Raw genomic sequence first — 24,524 nt, 5'->3', positions numbered from 1 at the left:
AAAACTGTTAAACACCATGGTTTGCCTTTAACATGGCTCCTGGTTTTGAGGTCATAAGACAAAACCAAACCAGAAGTTCTGAGAAGAGCAGGAAATTCGAGGAAGACGGGCAGGCCAGCTGAATGCCTCACCCCCTTCCAAGTGCCCTGTGTGCAGAATGGCCATGACGGCTTGCTGAGGTTAAGATAACAGCCAAGAGAGAAAGGGGTGGGGGGAAGAGAGAGAGGCTTTTATTTGAATTGTCAGCCTTAGCCTTGAGATACAGTGCAAATGGTTTTAACAGCCAAATCACATCATTGCGAACAATGTCACAAAGATAGAAAAGGAGCATTATATTTTTTTATCTCACAGATGTCCTGAATAAAGTACACTTGGTTCCAATTTCATCTTGATAGTGCATCACAGATCACGGTGACAGCCTTTCGGGACGAGTCGCTGAGACCGGGTTTAGCCTGGTTTTTTTCCACTCCGAGTGGAGTGTCTTGGCATTTTCATGAGCACACGCCCGGCACAGACCCACTGCTATTACTCACTATTCGAAAAGTCTTTTGGGTTTGGATGGATCTCTCAGCTCAGGTACCAGAATGTCCTGGCCTCCTGAGAATGCAGATGGGACGGGTGAGCATGAGCAAGGATCCCATCTCAGTAAACACGCCACGGTATCACCGACCATCTGCTGCGGCATATGCCTAAAAGACAAGATTTACAAACCAAGGAGACAGTAAAACTCAGGTTTCCTTGGCACACACAAGCTCCAGTAAGAACTCCTAGCTACATTTCCAAAGGCATCAGGAACCAAAACAATGACGACCTTCTACAGGTCTCTAGCCCTGGTTGGTTCCCTTACTACAGGGTCCACGAGACCTGGAAGGTGGAACGCAGCTGCCCACAGAGAGCCCCTCCTCCCCCGGCAGCAGCAGGTCCGTGGCCTGCTGTGCATGGAAGTTAAGGGCTCCGTGGAAGCTGACACTGTCGATAACCTGGGGTCGGTTCTGGAGAACGTGGGGCCAGGTCCACTTTGATCTGGGGCTTTACCTTACCCAGGGACCCACAGAAAAAAAAACAAGAAAGTCAAAGGCAAGGCCACGCCACTCCCAAGAGGGACGCTGTACATAAACAGGCATCAGACAGCAGATGAGAACCTTCCGGGTGGGGGCGGGGGTGAGGGCACAATCTCCATGGAGCTCACTATTGTCAGCAGCGTGAGTCAGCATCTCTTTGTTCTAGGTGCCTTGAGCACCCTGGGGAGAGCTGGCAGAGGAGGAAAAACAGAGGAGGAGGAAGGAAAACAGGAGGAGAGGGAAAACCGAGGAGGAGGTGGTGGAGATGAGAGGAGGCGGTAGTTTCATCTGCCTCCCAAACTAGACCGGCAATCGTCGGGCGCAGAAACGGTGCTCTGTAGCTGTGTTGCTCCGAGCTCCTGGCATGCTTCTGGGTCAGCGAGAGGAAGGGTGACAGGAGGGAGGAGAACAGGGGTAGCAGCCCCCACCCCCACGCCCACCAGAAACCCAGCCGCTTTCCTTTAACCCGAACATGACTTCTCTCCTTCCCAGAGAATACACACTTCTGAAGGAGCCTGCAGGATTTTCACTGACGCCACGGAGGTCTGGCTGGCTGAGAGCATGATATAAAGAACACTGCCCTGGATCTACAGGAGGAGGAGCACACCCACCCAACGTGGCCATCGGAATCTTCAGAAATGTCCCAATCCTATCGTCCCCATCCTATTTTATGCTCAGATATCTTCAAAAACATATCCAGAGTCTGACCATTTGGCATTATCCACACGACTGGCTTCGCCCATTCTCTCCTGCCTGAACTGATGCCCCCGCCTTCTCTTTTCTGCCCCCACCCTACCCAGCTATTCTCAGCAAAGCAGCCAGAGTGAAGCTTTGAGAACAGTGGTCATATATCATCGCTGCCCTGCCCGATGGTTCTGCTCACAGGGGAAGAGCCAGAGTGCTTTTGGGTTGCAGCTCCCATGTCTCCCTGACCTCATCTGCTGCTCTCCCTCCTTGCTGGCTTTGTGCTCTTGGTACCAGCTAGGCACACTGCCACCTCAGGATCTTTGCACTTGCTGTCTTCTCTGCGTGGTGAGCTCTTCTTCTAGATACTGGCATCCATCAAGTCTTTGCTTAAACGTCTCTTTCCCAGTGCGATTGGCCCTGACCTCCTCAGACTTGTAGCCTGCCCCACCTTCCCTGGTACTTCCCCAGGAGATTTTTCACTAGGAGGGTGGCTTCAAAAAATTCAGGGAAGGCCGGCGCCGTGGCTCAATAGGCTAATCCTCCACCTGCGGTGCCGGCATCCCAGGTTCTAGTCCCGGTCGGGGCACCGGATTCTGTCCTGGTTGCTCCTCTTCCAGGCCAGCTCTCTGCTGTGGCCCGGGAGTGCAGTGGAGGATGGCCCAAGTGCTTGGGTCCTGCACCTGCATGGGAGACCAGGAGAAGCACCTGGCTCCTGGCTTTGGATCAGCGTGGTGCGCCGGCTGCAGTGTGCCAGCCGCAGCGGCCACTGTGGGGTGAACCAACGGAAAAAAGGAAGACCTTTCTCTCTCTCTCTCACTGTCCACTCTGCCTGTCAAAAAAAAAAATCAGGAAAAGATGTGTAGCATGATGAATCTATGTATGGATTTCAAAAAATTGTTATACCAAAATAAACAACTTTTCACTCCAATTTCCATGAGCTTTAAAAACTATCCTTGAACAGCACATCACAATTATCATCTTAAAAGTAAATGGCAGGGCCGGCGCTGTGGCGCAGTGGGTTAATCCTCTGCCTACGGCACCGGCATCCCATATGGGCGCCGGTTCTAGTCCTGGCAGCTCCTCTTCCAATCCAGCTCTCTGCTATGGTCTGGGAAAGCAGTAGAAGATAGCCCAAGTGCTTGGGCGCCTGCACCCACATGGAGGACCGAAAAGAAGCTCCTGGCTCCTGGCTTCGAATCTTGTAGCTCCGGCCATAGCGGCCATTTGGGGAGAGAACCAACAGAAGGAAGACCTTCTCTCTGTCTGTAACTCTGCCTCTCAAATAAATAAATAAATAAAATCTTTAAAAAAAGTAAATGGCTTATTGATTTTGCTTATTGCCCATGTCACCACCAGCCTGCCACACACTCGAATAGAAGCCTCATGCAGGTAAGCTCTTTGATGTGTTCTGTTCATCACTGTATCCTCAGTACTTCAAGATGGTGCTTTCTACAAAGCACACACTCAAAACATAGGGGTGAATTTGCTGAAATGTTCTCAAAGTCTTGTCAGTTTTCTCATGGATTTTTTTTTAAAGAAGGTAGTGGAGTTTTTCTATTTATTTGAAAAGCACAGAAACAGAGAACAGAGAAACAGAGAGGCAGACATCTCCCATCTTCAGATTCACTCACCGAATGCCCACAATGGCCAGAACTGGAGGGGGCTAAAGTCAGGAGCCTGGAACTCAATATGGGTCTTCCATGCATGTGGCAAGGACCCAAGCAACTGAGTGCACATTGCTGCCTCCTGAAGCGTGCATTAGCAGGAAGCTGGACTTGGAAGTACAGCCAGGACTTGAGCTATAACATGGGAGGCAGGCATCCCCAGCAGGGTCTCAACTGCTGCTCCAAAAGCCTGCCTCACATGTAAGTTGTATATAGGCGAGAGGTCGTGCCTGACTGACTGGAGCAGGAGCATGTTTGTAATATCTTACACACAGCATCTGGAGGCTATATATGAAATGGGCTGGAACTGTGGCTAGAAATCCACACAGAGAACTTTCCAGGTCCTTGATGTTCCTTCTCAAATGGAGTCGCAGCTTGTAGGCTGAGGAGAGTGTTTGTGACTTGCCATTATCTGGGCTGTGTCTGGCACAAGGAAAAATGTCCTCTGCTGCCTCCCACCGCCCTACCCCACAAACAAAGCAGTGCTGCATACCCTGAATTTATTTTTAAATGAAATAAATAGAAAAGGTAGATGTGGTGCCAGATGCCTCCAAGCTCACTTGTATACTTGATTATTTTTCATAAGGTTTGCTTCATCAGAGATTTGGACATAAATGACGAGAGCTTATTGGATTGTTTTTGGTTGTATAGTTGAAAATAACTGTGGTGAGATAATAACTTTAGGGGCCTTTCAAGGGTATTCTCTGGTACTTTCTCTGATGTTATTTACATATATCAGCCCTACTGGCTAAAAATCCATAATGATTCTCCTGACTTTTCTTTGTGAATTGATATTGCTATTGGAAATAACATCCCCGAAGACAGAGCAGGGCAATATTCATTTTTTACAAAAGCTATCCTATTATGTTTACCTTGCTGTTAAGTGTGCTTCTTCTTTAGCCTAGAAGTGCTATAGTGTGCCAGAGCATTGTACCTTACATAATGATTGTAATTTAAAAATGAAAACCACTAGGTATCATTTCTTCTTTGCTTTGGTTTTGCTGGCCGTGTGATTTTTTTTTTTTGCTCTATCTGTAAACATATATAAAATGAATAACAGTAAATGAATTACAGAGGTATAATTCCATTGAGGGTTCTGGAAACAGCTTTTAGCCTCAAGAGCCAAGCTCTCACAGTCTGTATCAGATCAGAATTGTGAGACAGAATTATAGCTCTGTTACTCAAGGTTTTGCTTGTTGTTAATTTTATGGAGGACATAAAAGCTAACGTAAAGCATCTGTCGTATCCTTGACCCCTTTAAGAAAGCTGTAGCCATGGCAGCTGATGTCAGGTAGAGGGAGGGGCTCTGGATCCCCACAGGGCATTTCAAGAAAAAGAAACACCTTGTGCCTTGAATATCTCTTTGACACTACTTCCACGTACAGGTAAGCCTGTGGTAAATTTCCGTCTGTTACATCAATGCTTAGTTATTGCACTCACACTAGCGGCAGGTCCTGCACAGATGCTGGTCCTATGCTGTGAACAAACCTGCCAAGAATCCCTCCTGCCCTCTTGGAGCTTACCTATGCCACAGCTAAACAAGTGCAATAGAACATCTAGTCCATGGGACAACCCATTCCATACCAAACTCGATAAGGAAAGAGAGTTTAGGGGAGACAGGGCCTTGAGGGTTAGGGGTGAGAATTGCTCTTTTTTATATTTATTTATTCATTTGAAAGGCGGTGACACAGAGAGGAGGAGAAGAGAGAGGGGGAGAGGGAGGAGGGAAGGGATGGGAAGGGGGAGGGAGGGAGAGGCATTGAGATCTTCGATCTATTGGATCACTCACAAAATGGCTTCAACAACCAGGTCTGGGTCAGGCTGAAGCCAGGAACTTCACCAGGTCTCCCACATGGATAGTGGGGTACAGGGGCCCAAGCACCATTTGTTGCCTTTCAGGTGCATTAGTGGGAATCTAGAAAGTATATGGGATGCCAGTGTGGCAAGCAGTGGCTTAATCCACTGGACCACAATGCCAGCCCCAGCGGTTGCTCTTTTTAAGGAAACTGGGTAAGAAAGAGTGTACTGATGATATGCTACTTGAGCGGAGACCAGGAAGAGTTCTGACGTGATCTCTAGGGCAGATACCCCCAAACTACAGAAGACAGCCTGTGCAAAGGCCCTGAGACAGAAGGCTTGGCAGAGGGCTGAAAAAGGGAGTGATGGAGGGTGAGGTCCCAGAAGATGGGGAGGGCTGAATTCTCTAGGACTTTTTAGGTCAAGGGCAGTCCTTGGGATCCTCCGAGGGGACAGGAAACTGTTGAAGAGCTTCAGGCAGAGAAATGATTACATTTCAAGGGGCTGGTCCTGGCTGCTTCATAGGAAACGGAATATGGGGAAGCCAAGGTTTGAACAGGAGACCAGTGAGCAAGCTACTGGCAACAATCCAGGCGAGAGGTCAGGTGGCTCAGGCTCAGGCGGCAAGTGGAGGAGCTAAGACTGAGTGCACTTTTGGGTCTATAGAGGGTGGGTCCAGTAGAGTCTGCTGATCGGAGCGGGGCTCACCACACAGTTCTGCCTCCCTGGATCACTGCCGAGGCACCAGAGCATCTTGAAGAAGCCTCCTCCCTGCTGCTTGGGATCCGGCTACGGGTGCTCAGCACTGCACCAGTGCTCATATTTGAGGTTTGCTTCTTCCTTTGCGGGTTTCGGCCCTGGGCACACACAAGGCATTTTCTAGGGCACAAAACCCCGATTCTGCTGCCTTTCAGTTTTCTGAAACTCAGCTTCCTGCCGCCCTTGCCCGGGGTTCCCGCTGAAGCTCAGCCATTCTCCCGGCCCCATGAGCAGCGGGTGTCTGCGCCTACGTGCCACCAGCACCCCTGTGTGTCACTTAGCCCTCCGCCATCGTCTCCGATGTCTCTTTCCTTCAAACTCGGCTGCAAGCCTTCACTGCTTCACATTCAGACTGCTGCAATAATCTGCATGCAGGCCTTTTGTTTCTATGCTTCTGGAAAGCTACCAGCTAGCAGCAGCAATCAGCTGTGGCCAGCCTCATTTTCGTCATCTTACGGTCCCTTTCAGATTCTGGTCCCGGCTTCGAATTTTTTCTCCCTGCATTGCACTTCCCGCCCTCCAGCCCCCTTCCACCACCTTGCATCAAAGGTAAATGGGTTAGCATATTCTTCGTGCAGATTCTCACCCCATCCTTTTCATCCTCAGCACAGAGTTACCGAATTTGGGGTTCACACTGGCAAACTGCTTAGAAAACTCAGGGAGCACAGCAAACAGTGGGTATGACTTAGGGAGAAATTCTCCCTTTGCCCATTATCTGACGCTTCCTGCCTAGCACTAGAGAACTGAACACAATAAACTTCACTGTACCACCGAATACCTTGGGGAGACCTCTATTTTTTTTTTTTTTTAAGATTTATTTATTTACTTGAAAGGCAGAGTTACAGAGAGGCACAGGCAGAGAGAAGTTTTCCATCTACGGGTTCACTCTCCGTATGGCCACAGTGACCAGAGCTGGGCTGATCTGAAGCCAAGAGTCAGGAGTGTCCTCTGGGTCTCCCACGCCGGTGCAGGGGCCCAAGGACTTGGGCCATCTTCTACTGCTTTCCCAGGCCATAGCAGAGAGCTGGATCGGAAGTGGAACAGGACTTGAACCGGTGCCCATATGGGTTACCAGCACTGCGGGTGGCGGCTTTACCTGCTACGCCACAGCGCTGGCCCCAGGACTCTTTACTTTGTGCATTGTCACTGCTCTTCTTAGTGCAAAACATTGAGTTGTCACGTTAGCCATTTACTCTGCTCACTATGGCTTGCTCTGTGCCTTCTGAAGCACAAAGAGGGTGGTCCTTCCTGGCCCTCTTTCAGCTGCGTGAGGTCGTGTGATTAATTCTGGCTAATGACTTGAGAGTGGAAAAAATATTTATAATTTCTGGGCCAGTGCACTTCATTGCCGGAAGACTCTAGTGCCTTTTCTCCTAGGAGATGGTAACTGCAACTTTTTTAAAAAAAAGATTTTTAAAATTTATTTATTTGAGGGGCTGGCACTGTGGCACAGTGGGTTAAAGCCCCAGCCTGCAGTGCCAGCATCCCATATGGATGCCGGTTCTAGTCCCAGCTGCTCCTCTTCCAATCCAGCTCTCTGCTATGGCCTGGGAAGGCAGCAGAAGATGGCCCAAGTGCTTGGGCCCCTGCACCTGTGTGGGAGACCCAAAAGAAGCTCCTGGCTCCTGGCTTTGGATTAGCTCAGCTCTGGCCATTGTAGTCATTTGGGGAGTGAACCAGCAGAATGGAAGACCTCTCTTTCTGGCTCTACCTCTCTGTAACTCCGTCTTTGAAATAAATAATTCTTTTTTAAAAATTATTTATTTGAAAGGCAGAGTTATAGAGAGAAAAGGAGAGACAGAGAGTTCTGGTTTATTCCCCAAATGGCCACAGCAGCCAGGGCTGGGCTCAGGCAAAGCAAGGATTCTGGAATTCCATCCAGGTCTCCCACATGGGTGGCAGGGGTCCAAGCACTTGGGCCATCTCGTTCTGCCTTCCTAGGCACATTGGCAGGGAGCTGAATCAGAAGTGGACCAGCCCGGATTCCAACCGGTGCTCATGTAGGATGCTGGCGTTGCAGGAGGTGGCTTAACCCGCTATGCCACAACACCAGCACCAGCAACAACAATTCTCAGGCAGTCACTTGCGTCACTGCTGGTGGCCTGGGTCACTGAGCAGCCAAGGGAGAAAACCTTGTTCTGGCTCCTGAGATTTTAGAGTTGTTACTGTAGCATCCTCTCTGATGGAACAAGGACATAGCCACTTCCTGCTGGAACCCTGTCTTGACCATGGGTTCCTTCTCTGCTCCTACTCAGCTTGAAGGAGTCAGAGCAGTCCTCGCCCTAACCCCTGACAGCAGCCAGAGTTCTGATAAGCAGAGGGAGGAATGAGGGAGCCCAGGACCAGACGCAGGCCAGACTGTCTCCACGCCACAGCTCCCTGCCAGCACAGACACACTAAACAAACCGGGAGCATTCAGGCCCACACCTGTCTGCACACTAACTGGACGGGACTCCCGCTTTCCTGTATCCCCCTTTGTCCTCCTCCTGTTGGCCATCGTTTCCACCACAGCCAACATTTCTAATTCCTCCTTTTATCTTCATAGTCATTGTGCTCCTATTCCTACTATGTATAAAGTCCTACAGAAGCGAGTGACTGCTGTATCCCAAGCCATCCCGCAGGAACAACACAAGACTGCTCTTCAATGAATCCGATCCCAAGTACAGACACCCCGCCCTGAGTCAACCCCCAGATCAGCAGGAATGAGCCAGGAGGAAACCGGGGCCCCATCTCCTTATCTACACTCAGAGTCTGGGCTGATGGAACAAGGACGAAGCCTCAGCTGTTTTGGGTTCTTGTTACCCCTGCCTTCTTTCAAGAGACCATTCAGTCTCACACCCTGTTCTCCACCCCACCCCCTGCATTCTTCCCCAGGTTTGGAAGCCAGCAGGGCCAAACTTGAAGAACCTGTGTGGGGAAGCTTACAGCTGCCCACTGCCCCCCACCCCAGCCCACCTGATATAAAAAGGCCCAGCCTGCTGGGGGCTGGGCCCTCTGCCACATGTTTGGTCTATGTACACGCTGGCACTTGGTTGATCTCTGTGAGTTCATTTTCTTTGAATAAATCCGGCCTGGCTGTGAGTTAGTGTTCTGTCTCCTCTCTGTTCTGTGTGCTTTTTCTTAAATTTGGTGCCCCTTGTGAGGCGGCACCAATCTGCACCCCTTTTCCATACACCCTCGCATATCCTGATACAGACAGGTCCTCTCTGTGACAGCTGCTTGAGAACAGGACCTCAGACAAATGAGGGTGCAGACGGATGCAGAGGAGTCACCTGAGTTGGACACCAAAATGATCCCTGCTGGTTGTGGGGTTCCTAAGGACACTCGTTCTAGAAAGGGGACCAGGCTGCACACAGGGGAAGAAGATAGACCCTGAAGGCGAAATGGGAAGTATGCAGGGTTTGTCTAAGTTGGGAACTGTGGTCTCCTATGGTTTCCCCATGGTGTTAGAAAAGAGGCTCAGTGTTCCCTAACTCTTGGCCTAATCCCGGATGCTTGGCAGTGAGGAGGGTCCCAGTGGGTGAGCAGGTCCTTCTGGTACACATAACAGGGAGAAGCCAAGGCCGGAACCTCCACAGAGGGTACCTCACATGCCCCATGCTCCCCAGGTCTACGATGGTTATTCACACATGTGACCAAGACACTGAGAGGAGCTCTTGACTCAACAGGGCCTGCTGCTGTCCGAGTGCCACCACTGTCAAGGGAATGATTTCTGGCTTCCTGTAGATGCCATTAGCTAAATGACAATATCTGCTTCTCGTCCCGCCTTTGCCAGGATCAGTGTTTCATGCTTTGAACCTTGGGGGAAGGAAGAGGGAGGGAGGAGGTATCCTCTGCCTCCCTCCCATTCTGTAAAGCCTGCAAAAGGAGCCTGCTGTTTAGACAGTGGCTTTGCTGAATTGGTGGGCGGAGGCTTGCGAGAGCCTCTGGCTTTCTGTTTGTGTTATGATTCTGTGACAGTGTGAAGTCAATCTTCCAGCATTTACAGCTCTCCTGAGCTGTCAGTAACTCAGACTTCAACTCTGATTAAAACCCGTGACCAAAAAAAAAAAAAAAAAAAAAAAAAAAATTACCATAATCCAGTGACAGGCATGAAGAGAAAGCCCTAGTAATACTGCTACCACTGTTCCAGTTAAGAGGTCATTCTACTTAGCACCTTACTTCAGCGGGGACACATGTGCTGAGGGCTGCCGCCAATAGCCAATACAACCAGCGCCTTGTTAATGGACGTGGCCCGGTGTGCACAGGGCGGCCTCAGACACTCACCTGCATACACCCGGAGCAGGCAGAGGAGGAGGGACACCCGGAGCCACTGGCTTGCTGCAAGTTCTGTTGCTGGCAGGAAGTCGAAGCTGCAGCTCAGCGTGGTGAAGAGCCTAACAGGAAATGAGGCTTCAGTCCGAGGAGTCCAGTTAACTGCCTGGACGTCACCCAGCACTGCCCTTGGAGTCTCTCACCCTACAGTTCTCAAAAAGCTCTGTATTGTCACTTTCATCACCGGGCCCATGCCCCATCCCCAGGGGATCCAGGACATTTCTTTGCCACTCAGTTCTGATGATGTTGGCCCCTAAATGAGAGTACACACTGTAGAGGCTTTCCAGGTGACCCCAGCTACCTGATAAGCTCATCTGAGCTGAGTTGTTATCCTGGCTCATCCATCTGCATCTTAACAGGGACCTTTCAGCTTGAAGCCCAAGGTGTCAGTGATCAGAATTGAGGGCACACACCAGAAAGCTAGTGCCTGGGGGCGACATTCAGGAGCATGAGTGAGGTGCACTGCGAATCATAGCAGGCACAGAGTGCATTCCTGGGCACTTGCAGGCAGGGGCGGGATACAGCCTTCTCCCTGAAGCTGGGACTCTCTCTGCCTCTCTCTGGGTCTTTAGAATCAGACTCAGCGGCACCTTTTCCAGGCCTCCTCATCTGTTGCAGCAGGAGGCCTTTCCTGTTGTCTTCTCTCTACCCTGGCTCTGCACAGCACAGGTCCCTCCCAGTCTGAAGGCACCTAGAGGCGTGCCTGTCACTTAAGTGGCATAGGGGTCACATGCGATAGTTCTGAGTGGCCGAGAGACAGTCACTCCGCTCATAGGCTGGCAAGCCCTTTTGAGAAATGGAGTTAACGCTTCCAATAAAGAATTCGAGTCTACAGGAGTCTCTCTACCAACTGTAGATATTAATCAGAGTAAAGTCGGCTTATAAATGGCAGGGGAAGGATCCTGTAGGTTTAAGTCACACAGGCACACACACACAGAGCAGTCCCCAGTAATAAGTCATTTTATGTTAAAACAACCACCACCACCACCACCACGCCCCCTGGGGCAGTCAGAAATAGGTACGGCATATTTAGAGGGGAATTTTCCAAGAAAGTATCCAAAGTCTTAAGAACGTGCATATACTTTGACTTAGCAATTCTACATTTAGGAATTTATATTAAAGTATTGGTCAGAGATGATGATTATGTATGAGGGTGTATGAAATGCAGTCAGAGCCGTTTTAATAGCAAAATATTAGGAATCATTCACATGAAAACAATGGAGGGTTAGTAAATGGTTATAGTATTTATAAATTAGCCATTATAATTATCCATTAAAATTCCCATCCTAGGGACTGGCATTGTGGCATGGTGGGTTAAGCTGCTGCCTGGGACACCAGCATCCAATATGGGTACCGGTTCTAATCCCAGCTGCTCTACTTCTGATCTAGCTCCTTGCTAACAGCCTGGGGAAAGCAGTGGAAGATGATCCAAGTGTTTGGGTCCCTGCCACCCAATTGGGAGACCTGGACAAAGCTCCTGGCTACAAAGAATGAACCAGTAGATGAAAGACATCCCCATCTAACTCTTTCAAAATAAATAAATTTTTTAAAATTCCCATCTTAGCAGGATATTTAAAGACATAAAAATGTTCACAATAGTTGGGTTTAAAACTATTAACCTTAAAAGCGCTAATGAGTTTAATATACATTTCATAAAATATACACCTTCTATACATGGACAAAAAAAGACAAGGTTCACCAAAATGTTAACAGTGATAATTGAATAAGGAATTTAAAATTTCTTTATATTTCAGATTGTCAATGAGAGTTATTACTTTTATAGTCAGTAAAAGGAGATTAAAAATATAAAACTCATTTGTTCAAAAATTCAACCCAGGAAACTTGGCCAGGTACTATATGATGTACGGCCAGGTTTGGCACACCATGGGGAGCCTAGCCTGGTCCAGCCTAGGAAAAGATTCTGGCTTTGGATTAAAGAAAAATGGGGTCAGGAGTCTAGTTTTGTCACTTGGTAAAGGCACATTTTTTTAGTGGTAAGCCTTAATTTTCACATCTGGGTAACAAGGACAATAAAATCTCCCTCCTGGGGTTATTAAGAGGATTAACGGGAAGCGTTCAAAAATAGTAGCTGTTACTCCTAGTGGCCCAGGGTTATAAGTGGTCCTTCTTAGCCACTTTTTTCTTTTTAAGATTTATTTATTTATTTGAAAGGCAGAGTTATGGGAGGAGGGGAGGGAGAGAGGAAGAGAGAGAGGGAAGGAGGGAGAGAAAGAGAGAAATGAGGATATCTTCCATCCACTGGTTCACTCCCTAAATGGCCTCAATAGTTGAGGTTGGACCAGACCCAAGGCAGGAGCCTGGGACTCCATTCAGGTATCCCTATGTGGGTGACAGGAGCCCAAATACTTGGGCCATCAACCCCTGCTTTCCTAGGCATATTAACAGAGAGCTGGATCAGAAGTGGAACTGGGACCTGAACCAGGCACTCATATGGGATGCCAGGGTCGCAGGTGCCTGTTTAACCTGCTGTGCCACATGCTGGCCCGCTCCCCCCTCCTTCTGCCTCATGCATTGCAGTCACCTGTGAGGGTCACAGTGGCTAACAGATTGGCTAGCTGACTGATATGCATACAGGATTGTTTCAAATTATAAGCTTAGATATTCAGGAATGGCAAAGGAAACAGACCAGGAAATGACCGCCATTGAAAAAGAGAGTTTCCTGTACTCACAGATCCCAGGAGAGCAGGCACGGCACACCATGGGCAACCACTGGACGTGTGCAGGAAGCAGAGAGGGCGGAGGAAAATGCAGGCAAGAGGCTTTAGTGTGGACTCTGGATTAGTTGGTTTACACTGGAAAAGCACTGTAACCCTGGGAGGGGCAGTACCTTCAGGGCCAAAAAGACCCCGAGATGCCAAAGCAGCAAAAGCACAGCCTAAAATGGCATGTTGAATTCAGCTATAGGTTGGGCAAACTAGCAGTATCACCTCTTATCACTCCCCTAAGAAAAGGGGCAGACTTCAGTGTGTTATACCACTCTTGTCAACTTCTGTTGCATAGGATCCTAATTAGACTTCTTTTGGCTATCTATTCCTGGGTAACAAACCATCCCCAAACCTAGTGACCTGGAACAACCACCACCCTGCTCACGATTCTGCAACTAGGGCTGAGCTCAACTGGGTGGTTCTTTTGCTGGCCTTGCCAATGGTCACGCACATGTCTGCATTTAGCTAGCTGGACAGCTGTGGGCTGGGTCCAACTAGAATGCTGGCATGGCTCTCTCTCTCTCCCTCTCTCCTTCTACTTTCTCAGATTCTCACCTCTGGGCCACTATCCACCTGTCCTAGTCACCCCACGACCCAGTACCAGACAGCCCTGAGCCCGCTGACTTCCGCAGAGCAGCCAGTCGGGGGCCTGCTCGTGGAGCCTCGCCTGTTCCTCCACAGAACCCGTGGTAAAGGCTCTTGCACGCGTTTTCCTTTATCCTCCCTGCATCGGGACCAATCCCAGTGCTCTCCTGTGGACAGTGTGGCCTGTGTTCCCTTCTCATGGGATCTGTGAGTACAACACACTACCTTTCCAACGGAGAACGTTTCCTTGCCATAGCTGAATAATATCCATAGTTGCTCCAACTGATTACTGTATTAATCTTGCCTTTTATTCTGTGTTTTGATCACTGCTTCTTCATGTGATTTCTCCAGCAGAGAAGCTAGGCATCTTCCACAGCACTGCAGGACTCCAAAGAATGCAGAATTCGGGGCAGGTGTTGTGCACTGGGTTAAGCTGCTGCCTGTGACGTTGGCATCTCAAACTGGAGTGCTGGTTCGAGTCCCGGCTACTCTGCTTCCAATCAAGTTCCCTGCTAATACACCTGGGAAAGTGGTGGAAGGTGACCCAAGTACCTGGGCCCCTGCAACCACAAGGGAGACCCAAATGGAGCTCCTGGTTTCATCGATCCACCTCTGGCCATTGCAGCTATTTGGAGGATGAACCAGGGGATGGAAGATATCTTTCTCTCTGTCTCTGAATCTCTCCATAACTTTGCCTTTCAAATAAATAACTAAATCTTTAAAAAATACATAGAAGTTGTCAGGCTTTTTATAATTTTTTTCTTTTATTTGAATATTACAGAGAGAGAGATCTTCCAGCTGCTGGTTCACTCCCCAAATGCTCACAACAGCTGAGACTGGGCCAAGCAAAGGCCAGGAGCTGGGAACTGAATCTGGATCCCCTGTGAGGATGACAGGGACTGGCTCCCAGAATGCAAGTTAGCAAAAGCTGGGATCTGAAGCAGAGCCAGGGCTCAAACCCAGGCACTCTGATATGGGATGTGGTCATCCCAAGTGATGTCTTAATCTCTGTGTCAAATGCCTGTCCACTGCCAGACCTTCCAAAGGCTTAATACTGAAACAGCCACAGCATCACTTCCACCGTGTTCTCGTCATCAAAGCAGGGAACAGCCCCAGCCCAGAGGGCAGCCTGTGAGGGCAGGACTGCCAGGAGGAGTGTTTCACATAGTGTTCCTTGCATAATTTAAGGAGCCATCCTAACAGGTGGGGCAAAAATTCATTCATTCTACAATCCTTTCAGAGACTCTGAGACCCTTGGAGGCGAAGAGACCTGCCGAGTGCATCTAGCCCAGCCCACAGGGGAAACTGGCACACTGAAGAGCACTGTCTACAGGGGCTGTGTGAATGTTCTGGGCTGTCTCTTAAAGAAGCAACATGTGAAGGAGCCACACTTGCTTGCAGAGAAAAGGTGTTGCAAAGCTTGGGCCAATTTTCCATACTCAGGCGTCACAGAATGAAGATATATGGAATATTCATGCACAAAATGTATAGGTCATTACTGATCAAAGTCACACTGGAATGACGACACTGGAGAGCCACTTACTTGACTCCCAAACAGCTAATAGAAGGATGTTTCTTTTGTCTTGTAGGTTTCTAGTAGAGAGACGTATTTTGTACAACCGTGTAGGGGAAATTATATTTTCCCTCTACAGAAATTCTGGGAAGCAATAAGATTCATGAGTCCTGCCAAATTTCCTCCCCAATTTTACTTTTTCTCCCAAAAAAAGGCCATTCTACTACCAGAGTTGCTGTAATTTCTAGGTGGGAGTTAGACTCCTGGGGAAGTGTGTCCAGCTTAGGTTGAGCCGGCTGCTCCCTTTCCCTGCACAGTGCCCCTAGTGGTAAATGAGAAGAATGCGTGCGGCTGGACCAGTAATTGGGAAACAACTGGAAAACAGGCTTCCTTGAATTCTCATTTCACTACCTTTTATGGATAGTCTTTCCTTCTGCCCCATGACACATTCAACGTTGTTTTACAAACAAAATATAACGTTTTGGATTGTTCATCACTTCCCCTCTTTTCTCTGGTTTCCCAGTTGCTGGACATCTTTGAAAGCTTTCACTGTCTCATTCTTTTTATTTTAAATTATCTTTTTGTTTGGAAAATACAAGGGTACTTGGGGAAGTTTATGGAAAATGTAATTAAAAGACAAGTTTATTTTGGTGTGAAAATTTTGAAATCCATGCCTACTTTTAAAATATGCATTTTCCCACATTTTGAAGGCCTTTCCTACTATCTGCCTCCACTTTGACCTCCATGGGGAGAGTGTCCTTTCCCACTTACACGTTTTAAATGAGTCTGAATTTCCCTTCCAAGTTTGTCCCTCCTTTGATTGTCTCCTTCATTTTTGAAAACAAGGATTTATTGATTTGTTTGAAAGGCAGAGTGACAGAGAGGGAGAAACAGAAAGATTTTTCCATCCACTGGTTCGCTCCCCAAATGCCTGAAACACCTGGGACTGGGCTAGGCCAGATCAAAGCCAGGAGCACTCTGCCTGAGTCTCCCATGTGGGCGGTAGGGACATATGTACTTGGGCTACTACCTGCTACCTCCCCAGGCACATTAGCAGAAGGCTGGATCAGAAGCAGAGAAGCTGGGACTTGCACTGACACTCCAATATGAGAATAAAGGTGCCCCGAGTGGTGGCTCACCCCATGGCACTACCACGAGCTGCCATTTTCTATTGTTTTAAAAATAATTTGTTTTCACTTATTTGAAAGGCAGAAGCACAAAGACAAAGAGACCTTCAATTTTCTGGTTCACTCCCCAGATGCTCTCAATAGCTGGAGCTAAGCCAGGAGCCAGAACTCCATCTGGGTGTCCCCCCATGAGTGGGAGGGACTGAACTATTCAGGCCATCACCTGCTGCCCCCCAGGTTGCTCATCAGCAGGAAACTGGAATCAGAAGCGGATATGGGACTTGAACCCAGGCAGCCCAATACAGGACGCGAGTGTCCTAAGTGGCAGATTAACCGTGCCACAAAACCCCCTGCCCCTCCCCTGTTTGCAATACACAGTTTCTGTCTACTGATTCGAATCAGGCTCAGACACTTCCACCATCGCAGTTCCACCTAATTTTCTCTGACTTCACTTCTGTAGCTTCTTTGATAGCTTCTCCCACCTCATGTAGCCCTTGAGTCGTTTTCTCTCCTAGGCTCCCAGGTTAGCCCTCTTCATGTTCTTCCTAGATCATCTCACCCCTTCCTGTGAATCCCAAAGTCACCTACCTTCTGATTATTCCTTATAAAGAACACAGCCCCTTTACTGAGAACTAGAAACCGACGTTTTTCAGCTCATTGGACAACTCTAAGCAAATGCCCCATGGATCCTCAAATCTCAGTGTCCAAAACTGAACTCATTACGTCCTCCACAAAATCTGTTTCTCCTCCTGCGTTCCAATCTTAATGCTGTCATCCTCTCAGCCACCCAAATTAGAACCCTGGAGTTATATTTGCTACCTCTTCTTCCAACACTAGACACCACACTCCTGTTGCATCTAGTTCTAGAACCTACTAAAAAACCCTCCCTGTTTTCTTCTAGGTCAGGACCACACCATCTCTTGCCTGGGGCTGTGTTTAGCTCTGGCTGCCATAACAACAGACCATAGACTGGTGGTTTACATAACAGACATTTAACTTCTTAGAGGTGGCTGGACAGTCTAAGATCAAGATGCAGGCAAGATGCTGGCTTGCAGGCAGCTGCTTTCTTGCTGTGTCCTCATGTGAAGGAGATAGGCAGTTCTATTATCTTTTCATCACCAGGGCCCCAAGCTCTTGACTTCATCTAAACATATCTTCTAAAGCCCCACCTCCCAGCATCATCACAATGGAGTTAGGGTTTCAACCTGTGTTTAGAAGGACAGCAGGCTTTTGCACTGATGTCTGAACTGGTCCCCATCACCTTTAGTCTCTGCACCCCTCTTCTACATAGCTTTCAGATTTGACTTCTTAAAAGTGCCGACACCACTCCCTTGGGTAAAACTTTTCAATAGCTCCCTATGTTATTTAACCTTGGCATTCACAGCAGGGTAGAACGGGGACTCAACCAGTCCATGTTAGCTTTACCTCTAGTTGCTCTATCTTCCTTCCCACCTCCTCTTCTTTGTTTCCCTTGCTAATACTCTTTGCTCTGTCACCAACTGCTTGGCCGGGAAAATACTGTTTGCTTTTCTGGGCCCATCTCAAATGTAGTGGCTCTGTCAAGTCCCCTCTCCAGACAGAATTATTCATTCTCCTATCAGTCATTGGTTCTTAACATTGTTTGCAAATAGAATCACCTCATCAAGATTCTCTAGGAAAAAATCATCAGCAGGACACAGGTTTTCATTAAGGGGTCTTTAAAAAGTCTATAAAAGGGTCAGCCCTGTGGCTCACTAGGTTAATCCTTCACCGGTGGGCATCCCATATGGGCACCAGGTTCTAGTACTGGTTGCTTCTCTTCCAGTCCAGCTCTCTGCTGTGGCCCGGGAAGGCAGTGGAGGATAGCCCAAGTGCTTGGGCCTTGCATCCGCATGGGAGAACAGGAGGAAGCAGGTTGGCTCCTGGCATCGGATTGGCACAGCGCTGGCTGTGGTGGCCATTTGGGGAGTGAACCAACAGAAGGAAGATCTTTGTCTCTCTCACACTGTCTATCTGTCAAATAAAAAAAATATATATTACAGGGGTAAGGAGTTTGCATAGTGTTTAAGCTGCCTTTTGGGATGCCTGCATCCCATACTGGTATCTGCATTTGAGTTCTGGCTGTTGCTCACCAAGCTTCCTCCTAACACCTACTCTGGGAGGCAGTAGATGGATGGCTTAGGTACTTGAATTGCTATCAACCATGGGGAGACCTGGATGGACTTCCAGGGTCCTGGCTTCAGCCTAGTTCAGCCCTGGCTATTGTGAGCATTTAGGGTGTGAACCAGTGGATGGAAGACTTCTCTTTCTGTGTCTGTATGTCTGTGTGCTTTCAAACTAATAAAAAGTATATATTATGAAAGGACTATGCATAGATTTCAAGTTTTTGCACCAAAATAAACATATTTTTAATGTTTATTTTTATTTTTTTATTTGAAAGGGAAAGAAAGGGATAGAGGAAGGGATGGGGGGGGGATGGAAGAGATCATCCATCCACTCGTTCACTCCCCAAATGCCAAAACAGTGTGATAGCTAAGGCTGGGCCAGATAGAAGTCAGGAACTCATAAGTCCATCTGATCTCCCATGTGGGTGGCAGGAACTCAACACTAGAGCCATCCCCTACTGTCTCCCAGAAGGCATCAGCAGGAAGAATGATTGGAAGTGGAACAGTCAGGATTCAACCCAGCCACTCTGATATGGGATGTGTGGGTCCCAAATGGTGGCCTAACCCACTATGCCACAACACCTGCCCCAACAAACTTCCCTTCTGTTTTTCCACTAATTCTTTGAAGTCATCTTATATATCTATCTTATCTATCTTATATGTGTATATCTTACATGTGCATATATATCTTACATGTGTGCATATAAAGAGATGTGTTATGACTCATTGACTCACATGATTGTGGAGGCTGACAAGTTCCAAGATCTGCAGTTGGTAAACCAGAGATGCAAGAGAGCCAATGGTATGGTCCCCATGCAATGGCCAGCAGGCTCAAGGCCCAGGGAAGAGCTGGTGAGTCTGAAGGCGGGGTGGGGTGGGTGGGGAGGGTGGGGGGGGGGTTGGGAAATAAACCAGTGGCCCAGCTGGAAGCAGTCAGGCTAGAGAACTTCTCTTACCAGCCATTTTGCTCTGTTCAGGCCTTCAGCTGGCTGGATGAAGCCTGCTCACACTGGCAAGGTTAGTATGCTGTACTCAGTGTATCAATTACATATGTTAAACTCATTTAACAGTTGATGGTGTGAAAGTGATACCCATTCAGTTGAAACCATACTTCGAATTGTTGAATGTTATGTTTTCCTGGGAAGTGGCAGCATCTGTAGCCCCTGGTCAGCCCCACAGTCATGTGAAGAAATGACCCACATGTTATAGTGCTGTTAAACTATGATGTCCCAGAGGTTAGGGGTACTCAATGCATTTTTGACTTACGTTATTTGCAATTTAATGATGGGTTGGTCAGGTTGAAGCCCCATCATGCGTAGAAGAGCATGAGTGTGCCTGTGGGTGTGCATCTTCCAATAGGGTGTAGAATCTTTCAAGGTAGGGACTGGCCTTACTCCTGGTTACAACACCTGCCTCCTTGGTACCTAACTGTTATTTAATTCAATGACACCGTAACGTGACTGGTAAGGAGTAGAACTGTCTCCCAAAGCGTTGACATCCCAACCCCCACTACCTCAGAAAGTGACCTTATTTGGAAATAAGGTTGTTACAGATGTAATGAGTTAAGATGAGGTCTTAATGGAGTAAGGTGGGTTCCTGATCCATCCTAACTGGTATCCTTATACGAGGAAAGGGACACAGACACAAATGCACAGGGAGAAGCCCATGTGACAACGGCAGAAGCAGCGGTCTGCAGCCATATGCCAAAGAATGCCCATGGTGGCTGCTAAGCACCCGTGGGCTAGGACACAGCAAGGAAGGAATCCTACACAGGTTTCTGACAGCACTGCTCTGTGCCACTCAGATTTCTGACTTCCAGGCTCCAGAACTGCCAGCTGTTAAGCCACCCAGGCTTAGGAAGTCAATAAAACAGCCAGTTAAAGATGGGTAAACAGGTAAACAGGCCAGTGGTCTGTTAAACTCCTGGGAAGAAAGATGGCCCAAGCAGGAATGGGTTCTTTCAGCACTGTTTGTGGAAGGGATGTTTCGAGAACACTCTCTTTTTCCTTCTTCTTTTTTTTTTTTAAGATTTATTTATTTGAATGGCACAGTTACAGGGAAGGAGAGGGAGAGACAGAGAGAGAGAGGGCAATTTCTTCCATCCATTGGTTTATTCCTCAAATGGCTGCAATGGTTGGGCTGGGCCAGGCAAAAACCAGGAGCCTGAAGCTCCATCTGAGTCTCCTATGGGGTTGGCAGGGGCCCAAAACATTTGGGCCATCTTCTACCACTTTCCCAGGTGCACTTGCAGGAAACAGGATTGAAAGCAGAGCAGCTGGACTCAAACTGGCTCTCCGACATGCGATGCCAGCACAGGTGGTAGCTTAATCTGCTTCGCTACACCACCATACCCCTTTCTTGCTTTCTTGTTTTTTAAGCTTTAAGCCTTGGGATATTTCACATCCAAGTGCTCCTGTAACATAACTGGGTCCCCTGAGGAGAACGACTTTCCAGAGGGCGTCACCAGAACTGATAGCTGTCTCATTTCCCGAGCCAGCCACAGATCCAGCAGAAATTATTAAGCAGGCAACTGGTTTCTCAACCCAGCCTTGCTTCCCTAACGCTTGATCAGCCCAGGGGCCACTCCTCAGAGGACATTTCTGGAACTGCGAAGTTCAGCATGAGTCAGGGGCCTGGGTGCCCCGCCGCCCACCAAGGTCATTAAGATGCACTGCCGTGGTACTGGTACAGAAACAGATGGATAGACCAATGGAACAGAATTGAAACACCAGAAATCAACCCAAACATCTACAGCCAACTTATATTTGATCAAGGATCTAAAACTAATTCCTGGAGCAAGGACAGTCTATTCAATAAATGGTGCTGGGAAAACTGGATTTCCACGTGCAGAATCATGAAGCAAGACCCCTACCTTACACCTTACACAAAAATCCACTCAACGTGGATTAAAGACCTAAATCTTCGTCCTGACACCATTAAGTTATTAGAGAACATTGGAGAAACCCTTCAAGATATTGGCACAGGCAAAGAATTTCTGGAAAAGACCCGGGAGGCACAGACAGTCAAAGCCAAAATCAACTATTGGGATTGCATCAAATTGAGAAGTTTCTGTACTGCAAAAGAAACAGTCAGGAGAGTGAAGAGACAACCGACAGAATGGGAAAAAATATTTGCAAACTATGCAACAGATAAAGGGTTAATAACCAGAATCTACAAAGAGATCAAGAAACTCCACAAAAGCAAAACCAACAACCCACTTAAGAGATGGGCCAAGGACTTCAATAGACATTTTTCAAAAGAGGAAATCCAAATGGCCAACAGGCACATGAAAAAATGTTCAAGGTCACTAGCAATCAGGGAAATGCAAATCAAAAGCACAATGAGGTTTCACCTCACCCCGGTTAGAATGGCTCACATACAGAAATCTACCAACAACAGATGCTGGCGAGGATGTGGGGAAAAAGGGACACTAACCCACTGTTGGTGGGAATGCAAACTGGTCAAGCCACTATGGAAATCAGTCTGGAGATTCCTCAGAAACCTGAATATAACCCTACCATTCGACCCAGCCATCCCACTCCTTGGAATTTACCCAAAGGAGTTTAAATTGATAAACAAAAAAGCGGTCTGCACCCTAATGTTTATTGCAGCACAATTCACAATAGCCAAGACCTGGAACCAACCTAAATGCCCATCAACGGTAGACTGGATAAAGAAATTATGGGATATGTATTCTTTAGAGTACTATACCGCAGTAAGAAACAACGAAATCCAGTCATTTGCAACAAAATGGAGGAATCTGGAACACATCATGCTGAGTGAAGTAAGCCAGTCCCAAAGGGACAAATACCATATGTTCTCCCTGATCGGTGACAACTGACTCAACACCAAAAAGGAAACCTCCTGAAGTGAAATGGACACTATGAGAAATGGTGACTTGATCAGCATAGCTCTGACTGCTAATGGACAACTTAATACATTATCCCTCATAGTATTTTTTTTTGTCTGTTCTACTTAATATGACTGGTTTAATTCTGTAATTATCACACAGTTATTCTTAAGTGTTGAAAATTAACTGAAATGTGATCCCTGTTAAACATAAGAGTGGGAATAAGAGAGGGAAGAGATGTATAATTTGGGACATGCTCGGGCTGACTTGCCCCAATTGGTAGAGTTGGAAACATACCAGGGGATTCCAATTCAATCCCATCAAGGTGGCATGTACCAATGCCATCTCACTACTCCAAGTGATCAATTTCAGTTCACAATTGATCATAAAGAAAGGACTAAGAGTCAAAGGGAGCACATAAACAAGTCTAGTATCTGCTAACACCAACCGATAGAATAAATAAAGGGGAGAGTGATCCAACATGGGAAGTGAGATACTCAGCAGACTCATAGAATGGCGGATGTCCTAAATAGCACTCTGGCCTCAGAATCAGCCCTAAAGGCACTCGGATCTGGCTGAAAAGCCCATGAGAGTATTTCAGGCATGGAAAGCCAAGACACTTTGGCAAAAAGATCTCTGTGAGCGAGATCCCAGTGGAAAGAACAGGTCTTCAAAGAGGGAGGTGCCTTTCTCTGAAGGGAGGAGAGAACCTCCACTTTGACTATGACCGTGTCTAAACAAGATAAGAGTCGGAGAACTCAAGGGGCTTCCATAGCCTTGGAAACTCATAACTGGTGCATAGGGAGATTACTGATGCCATAAACAGGAGTGTCAATTGGTAAAGTCAACAACAGGAGTCACTGTGCACTTACTCCTCATGTAGGATCTCGGTCCTTAACGTGCTGTACACTGAGGCTTAATGCTATAACGAGTACTCAAACAGTATATTTCACTTTGTGTTTCTATGGGGGTGCAAACGACTGAAATCTTTACTTAATGTACACTAAACTGATCTTCTGTAAAAAAAAAAAAAAAAAAAAAAAAGAAAGAAATTTTCAATTCCCAACTTGACTCTCACTGGGATTAAACATGACAATAGGTCTGATCTGATTTCATCATCATTTAAAAAAAATCATCTATTATTTTTCACTTTATGTTTCTGTGTGGGAGCAAACTGTTGAAATACTTACTTAATGTATACTAAGCTGATCTTCTGTATATTAAGATAATCGAAAATGAATCTTGATGTGAATGGAAGGGGAGAGGGAGTGGGAAAGGGGAGGGTTGTTGGTGGGAGGGACAGTATGGGGGGGGAAGCCATTGTAACCCATGAGTCGTACTTTGGAAATTTATATTCATTAAATAAAAGATAAAAAAAAAAAAAAAAAAAAAAAAAAAAAAAGATGCACTGCCGGCTCAGCCATCTGCCCCTCACTTCTTGACGTCTCTTTAAATGAAACACCACACCCTGTGGGAAAATTGCTCTTGCTCTATAAATAGCTGACTTGGCTTGGATTGCGCTGAAATGCTGCGGAGGAGGAGGAAGATGGCAGAGAGAAGGAAAAGGAGAGGCCACAGATTCAAGGGCAAGTATCTCAGTCAGATGATTCCTGCCTGCGAGGAATGCCAACAATTCTCCCCACCGCCCCACTACTCTTGCGACTTCCCTTCCTAGGATCTCATCCGCCCAAGTACATGTCCTTCCCAGTATCTCCATGCTTGCAATCATTTTCCATCGGGAATTTGCTGACGGACTGCTTAAAAGCACACACAGGCTCCTTTCTGCAGATGCAGGGCCCACTTCTAATTTCAACCCCATTACTGCTGAATTAAAATGGGAACCTGCCACAGCCACTGCCCTGTGGCTGATGCTTTCTGTAGCCACGTCGTAGTTACAACATCCTAATAGAATTTTACAACCGATTGGTCTACAGTTTTATGGTACTGCCACAAACCTCACAGTCTGCTCTCTGAGGTGCTCTGCTCTCTGATGGCTTCCCAACTCCTCGCTCCTTCTCTCTGTCCTAGTTTCTCTAAATTCTCTGTCCCAGCCCCTACTGGGCACTCTTACCTTCTACTGGCTGCCACCCTTGGTCACCTGGTCACGGCTGTCACCACTCCACCGTCAGTAAGCCTCTGCCAAGCTTCCCGGGCAGCTTCTCAAAGGCTTGGGCCCTGGCTACTCCTGAGTGCACCCACTGTGCCTGTTGCTCCTGCCCCTTCTCTCCCTGCACAGAGCTTTCCTGCCTCGCAGGAGTCCTCCCTCCTGGCCCTTGCTATTGCCCAGGCCCCAGTCT

At 47.6% G+C, this 24,524-nt stretch overlaps 1 long non-coding RNA gene across 1 annotated transcript; it reads right to left on the bottom strand.

Moving 5' to 3' along the window:
- Positions 1 to 208: 208 nt before the first annotated feature.
- LOC138843375 (uncharacterized) lies at positions 209 to 24,460 on the bottom strand. The gene is made up of 3 exons (XR_011378034.1): positions 24,299 to 24,460; positions 10,235 to 10,344; positions 209 to 689 (listed from the first exon to the last, which is right to left on the bottom strand). It is a non-coding gene; the product is annotated as an uncharacterized lncRNA (long non-coding RNA).
- Between the last annotated feature and the right edge of the window lie 64 nt (positions 24,461 to 24,524).

Source organism: Oryctolagus cuniculus, chromosome 8 (assembly GCF_964237555.1).
Source record: "Oryctolagus cuniculus chromosome 8, mOryCun1.1, whole genome shotgun sequence".
Classification (NCBI taxonomy): domain Eukaryota; kingdom Metazoa; phylum Chordata; class Mammalia; order Lagomorpha; family Leporidae; genus Oryctolagus; species Oryctolagus cuniculus.
This window is presented reverse-complemented; position numbering and strand designations above follow the sequence as displayed.